The following is a 6,805-nucleotide window of genomic DNA, read 5'->3' on the forward strand; positions in this document are numbered from 1 at the left end:
GACAATGCTGCTGTCTATGGGTGGTTCCATTGCTCCTACATAAAGTGGACCCAAAGTAAGACAGGAAGTATGTAACTTGCCAAATCACCAGGTGAAAATAATGGGGGGAAAAGAAAACTAATGTAGCTACCACATTTAAAGGGTATCTATGGGTAAAAACTTAAAGTAAATATGTATTTTTCAACTAAAATTCCATATGTTCTATCCCTCTCAAAATACACTTATCGATCTAGAAGTTTGTAAACTTACTTATTGAAGATGCATATAGGATGTACTTCTTCAATGCACTGACACATTTTTACTCAGCCCTGTGAATATGCCCTTTCTTATGTCACAACTCTCAGAGCCTCCAATTTTAGCAGGATTTTAGTGTGGGAGGAAGGAAACTGGAGTATATACAGTATATATACGTATATATATATATAACGGTCCAGCTAATTCCCCAAACATCACAATATATATATATTGTATATATACAGTATATATTGACCATAAGTGACAAGCAGTTGTCAAACTTTACTGGAACTGCAGCTGTCCACTTGTATTATGCAGTCATGCATGATTTGTGTTTTAATACAATTGATCATTTTATCTGATTGTTTTAATATATTACATCTGAGCTGTTTACTGGACACATCACAAAATGTAAATTGCATCATTCTGATCATTGTTAATGCCCAAGATTTACAAAACAATGAAACAAAAAATCGAGAGTGATTGTTTCAGAACAGATTTTTTTTTGCCACAATTTTGCTTCAATAAAAAGAAAAGCATTCACACATAATGAACAATTATTCAGGCACTCAGTATTAAATGAGTTTATAGTGTTTTCATAGTTATAATAAATTTTATTTTTAAACCAGCAATTATGTAGAGAAAAAAAAGAAACTTGACAGATCTTAGATTGCCTTTCCAGGAGGCGTACTGGTCAGGATGACCATTATGATTATGATATTATGCCATATAATTATGGCATATTAGGGAATATTAATTCATAAACTGTCAGAACAGTGTGATTAGAATGATGTACTTACAGGTTTCCATGTCTACTTGCCATCTTATACATTTATGTGTAAATATCTCCTGTTGGATCACAATAAATTAAGCCCTCTGTTCTGGTGCCAGTGTAAGGAAAGTGCACACACAAAGCAGATGGATTTAGGAGTGTGGATGCCAGGACCTAACCGACCATGGCTGGATATCTGCATATCTACATAGTCATAGGGCAGCCAACTTTTTGAGATGAAAAAGAGGGACACCTTACAGCACCACGCATGTAGGGAATGGACACACCCGCTGTCATGCCCCCACTTATGAGAACCATGAAGAATTGGTTGATTGGTTAAATTCAGAATTATTTTTTTCCACCATTACTTTTCCTTTTATATTGGCTTTTCAAAATAGTAAACAAGATTATTAGGAGATAGGATGCATTTTCTGTGCAGAAAAACACTTTTAGTAGTTTTTTTTAGTAGTAGTACATTTTCAAAGACACCTGTACATAAGACTAAAACGAGGGACATCAGAGGAGGGATAGAGGGATTTGGTTCTTAATGAGGGACAGTTGGGAGGTATGCGACATGTCAGCCTGAGGCGGAAATCAACCACCCACACATCATGCTGTTCACCCCTAGTAATATATTCCCATTACTAAAAAAAATTGTTAGAATTAACTAAAAGGATTTCTTGCCTACATTGCATTGAATGGAATTCAAGTTTTTGTCCATCACATTTTTAAACAGGATTCGTGAAACCATGGACAAATCATTGTGTAACATATATAGATGTCACTGCTATTCAATCCTTGCTAACAGGGTGTTTTGCAGTAGGATGGCAGTATTTTGCTATCTGTAACCCAAAGAAGCAGGATATTACCTTAGACATATTTGCAATCTGCTACAGGCCCAACATATGTATGGAAACATAATTTTTTCATCCAAAGAGTGCTTTCAACAACATAAAATGACCAAGAACCTCTAGCTCCTGCCTATTTCTCAGAAAAGCAAATGGGAATCTCTAACACCATAAGCACTATAAATTATTTCTTAATCCACTATGATGCAGACTAACGATGAACAGATAGACTGAGTGCACTGAATATCAACTGGCTAGGCAATGGAACATTTATTGAGAGATATGAAGTCAAGGAAAAAGAAAAAAAAACATGATTAAAAGACACAGGCTGCAGTTTTTCCATTGGCAGCACATAGGTTGTCAATTATTATGAGGTATTAACACAATTATACTCTGTAGGAGCAGTGCTGCTCTCTGCAGCTTCTCTTGTTTTTCTATTGATCTCTATGTATATATAGATAAAGGGAGTGAAAAACAGCTGTACCCATCAAGATGAATTCAGAAAAAAAGGGTGTGCTTCTAGTATCATCTATGTACTCTGCAGGCTCACTTTTCTGTGTCCTCAGTTGTTGGTAGTCTGGTCGTGATTCTGCAACACAGTCAAGCACTGTCAAAATATGCAGGGAAAGGCTGATTCTACTTGGAAATAAGGCCCCTTAAAGGTAATTAATAGTCTGCTTGTATATATATATATATAAAAAAAATGTCATGTGTATAGACAGGTAAATATTTATCACATGCAGCCAGAAGGTGTAGCTGTATGTTCCTTTTCACACTTTTAGTAAGCAAACTTTAGCGACTTTTCTGAAATAAATCTGCTGTTTACAAAGCTAAATAGCTCAAGCTCAATTTACATACGCTGATTCAATAATGACTAACCCTCCCCTCCTTCCCTGATCTGTGTTTTAAAATGAGTTTTTAAAATAGGGAATCTTTTGCTGTGCTTTCTGTGTAGGAAACTCAGAATTCTCTGCACAACCTGTGTCAGTACAGCACCCAGTTTTACATGCTTATTTGTAAAGGTTTGAAATAAATGCTATACAAATGATATATATACATTTTTAAACCTGTAAACTTATAAATAATATTAACGTCAAATAAACCTCAACCCGTTATTATTTACCTTTAACACACTGTCCAAATAGCAGGAAAATGTTCCACAAAGCACATTTTTGTGTTTTTAATGAATACAGTAAAAATATGTGTCCCTAAAAATTGTATTTGTTAATTAAAGTGTACCCAAAAACAAAAATGTTATATATTGTAGTTGACCAATCCTTAACCATTTGAAGACCGGGGTGTTAAACCCCTTTCCTGCCCAGGCCATTTTTAAGTATTCAGCACTGACATTTATTTAGTCATGCAACACCGTACGAAAATTAATTCTATTTCATTTTTTTGGGATAGATAGAGCTTTTTTTTGGTGGTAATCACCACTGGGATTTTTTAATTTTTTTACTATATAAAGAAAAAAGTACCAAGAATGAAAAAAAAAACCTGTTTTCCCTATGTCATGTTAGGAAACATTTATTATTAGACATTTTTTTGGTAAAATATAAAAGATGGGGTCATGTCAGGGAAACAGATGCCAAACATGTCAAGCCTTAAAAATGTGTGCGCCTGAAAAATCGCAAAAACTACCGTATCCAAAATTGGCCATAGGCAACACTTTAAAAGCTTTTACCACTTATCAATTTAGTGTTAACAGTGATTGATGGACCTACAATAATTGCTCAAACTCCGATATTCACTTTGATATGTAACGTGTGTTCCTCATTTTCACAGGAAGGTGAACCCGACCTGTATGTATGTGCTTGTTGAGCTGTGGACTTTAAAACTATTTATGGAGACATGTCACCTATGGACCCCAAAGACACTGATGAAGCAGCAATCTGCTTCACCAGCTTCTTCTCTGTCTGCGGCAGCTGGAGAAATTACAGAGTGACACCCAAAGTGATGTAATACACATCACTTCCTGGTCCAGTGATTGTATCTGCGATCAGCAGCTGGGAGTATGCTGATCTCCCTCCAATCTAAGCTTACAGACCCACCATGCCGGTCCCGGCCCCACATGGAGGAGAATGGAGCCCTGGGTTAGGGTGGCAGAGGCGTTGGGGGGCACACACTGCCACGCAACTTACAAGCTTGTATGTAAATAACCATAACCAGCTGATTAAAATGCTTCAGGTTTCCCACTCATGCGTTTGAAGGTGGCCCATCCGACCACCTTCCTATTGGTCAACTGCAAAGTATCCTCTAGTCCTCACTTAGGTCCTCTTGGCCATGCAAATGAGGACTTGAAACAGGGTAAACAGGGATTGGTCTGATCTGCTGCTCACCCGCAACAGCCGTCCATGGGCCCCCGGACACCCAGTTTAACCCACAAGGGGGGTCTCTATAGTCCTAGGTCCATAGTCTCTAGGAAGGAGGCTAGCCTTCAGGCTCCTCCAGCAGCCCCAGTGACGGTTCAGTCCGTCACATTTCTCCCCTCCCGACAGTAGACTAACCAGATACCAGACCCCCAACTGGTCTGGATCTGTGTTAGTCGGACAAGACAAATTTACATGTCCCGCATCGGATTTCCTGAAAACAAACTGCCGCTGGAGGGTGTTGAGGGCCCCTACATCTCCCTGCACCATGGCCTGCCACTGGGCAGTGAGATTGGCTGCCTCCCCTCTCTGGGACAAAGACTGCCACTGGGAACAAGTCTCTGCTGCACCTTTTTGCAGATGCTCCACCTGCTGCAGGGGAGAAAGTTTGGCTGCCTCCTCTCCCTGGAACTCCCTCTGCCGCTGTGGAGAGAGTCCGGCTGCCTCCTCTCCCTGGAACTCCCTCTGCCGCTGGGGAGAGAGGCCGTCTGCCTCCTCTCCCTGGAACTCCCTCTGCTGCTGGGGAGAGAGGCCCGGCTACCTCCTCTTCCCCCTGGAACTCCCTCTGCCACTGGGGAGAGAGGCCATCTGCCTCCTCTCCCTGGAACTCCCTCTGCTGCTGGGGAGAGAGGCTGTCTGACTCCTCTCACTGGAACTCCCTCTGCCGCTGGGGAGAGAGGCCGGCTACTTCTCTCCCTGAAACTCCCTCTACCGCTGGGGAGAGAGGCCGTCTGCCTCCTCTCCCTGGAACTCCCTCTGCTGCTGGGGAGAGAGGCCGTCTGCCTCCTCTCCCTGGAACTCCCTCTTCCACTGGGGAGAGAGGCCGGCTACCTCCTCTCCCTGGAACTCCCTCTGCTGCTGGGGAGAGAGGCAGCCTGCCTCCTCTCCCTAGAACTCCCTCTGTCGCTGGGGAGAGAGGCCGTCTACCTCCTCTCCCTGGAGCTCACAATGCTGCTGGGGAGAGAGGTTGGCTACCTCCTCTCCCTGGATCTCCATCTTAAATAGTTTGAACACGCAAAAGGGCAACTTACGGGAAGGCACTGTATCTCTAGGTGTTGTCTCTGATTGCCGTAGTTGCGCCATTCTCCACTCATGTTGCCGTTCTAGTTCTCTCTCTTGTCGCTCATTCTGCAGCTGGATGCCTCTAATGGCATTCTGTATGGCGGTCTCTGATGGGTTGGCACCATATAATGCCAACCGCTGTCGAACCCGCTGCTGAAACAAGTCTCCAACTGACAAGTCCAGCATCACCATCCCTCTGATCCATGTCGGCTAGCTCACTGATCAGGGTAGCCTTGTTCTTTATCCCAGAGGTCCCTCCTCGTCTCTCAAGTAGGTCTTTCAGCATGTCTCTCTTGCAGGCTGCATAGCTGGTCATTCCCTGTGGTGGTTTGGAGTTACCCAGTAACTGGAGAGCAGATCCCACCACTGCCACCAATGTAACAAGCCCCTTGCTCGCTTGGTTCCACTCTCCCGGCACTCCTTAGATTTCAGACTGCAGCGTCTGATATTTCGGACATCCGATAATTTGGGATTCAACTACAGCTATGTGCCAAATAAACGTTTTTGTTGTTGAGAAGCGCCAAAGGCAATCCGTGTCCCTCACAACAAGGAGGAGTGCTAAGCATATATGCAAAGTGCAGCCCCACAGCAGTCAAGGGAACTGGAACATCTAGAAAGAAACACTAGGAAAGGCGCCCCTCTCTCTGTTTCTTTACAGCTATGTGCCATTCGTATCCAGTGGTGATCGCTCAGAACAAACACCAGGCAGGCTGTATGTAAGTTCAAACAGGAATCTCGTTTATTGGACGCACACACACACTTTTATAAACAACAGCTTGAAGGTGGCCCAACCGACCACCTTCCTATTGGTCAACTGCAAAGTATCCTCTAGTCCTCACTTAGGTCCTCTTGGCCATGCAAATGAGGACTTGAAACAGGGTAAACAGGGATTGGTCTGATCTGCTGCTCCCCCGCAACAGCCGTCCATGAGCCCCTGACACCTTGTTTAACCCACAAGGGGGGTCTCTATAGTCCTAGGTCCATAGTCTCTAGGAAGGAGGCTAGCCCTCAGGCTCCTCCAGCAGCCCCAGTGACGGTTCAGTCCGTCACACATACTAGTGTTGTTTTTCATAATGCAATTAAAGTTTACTTGAAAAAATCCCTTTTATGAAGTGAGTGCTGTCTTCCCATCACTTTCAACAACTTCCTGGATTTCTCAGTGTGCTTTACATCTTTTTTTCCTGTTGCTCGATGTTATGTGATCTGGATTTCTCAAGAGTATGTATCCCCTGATGCATTTCTTCCAGCAAGCAATGATAATGTTACATTGTTCAGGCGTTGAGTTGCAGTTCAGAAGGCAGAGTCTCTGAGAGTTGTGACATAAGTAAGTGCATATTCACAGAGCTGAGTGAAAGTGTGTCAGTGCATTGAGGAAGTACATCTTTAATAAGTAAGTTTGCAAACTTCTAGATCGATATGGTATCGATCCAGAAAAGGTATATATATATATATATATATATCTATAACGAGAGAAAGTTACATACATAGATATTATAATAATACACAAAGCTAAAAACTGC

This window comes from Nanorana parkeri, unplaced genomic scaffold, assembly GCF_000935625.1.
Source record: "Nanorana parkeri isolate BGI_ZX_2015 unplaced genomic scaffold, ASM93562v1 scaffold294, whole genome shotgun sequence".
Taxonomy (NCBI): Eukaryota; Metazoa; Chordata; class Amphibia; order Anura; family Dicroglossidae; genus Nanorana; species Nanorana parkeri.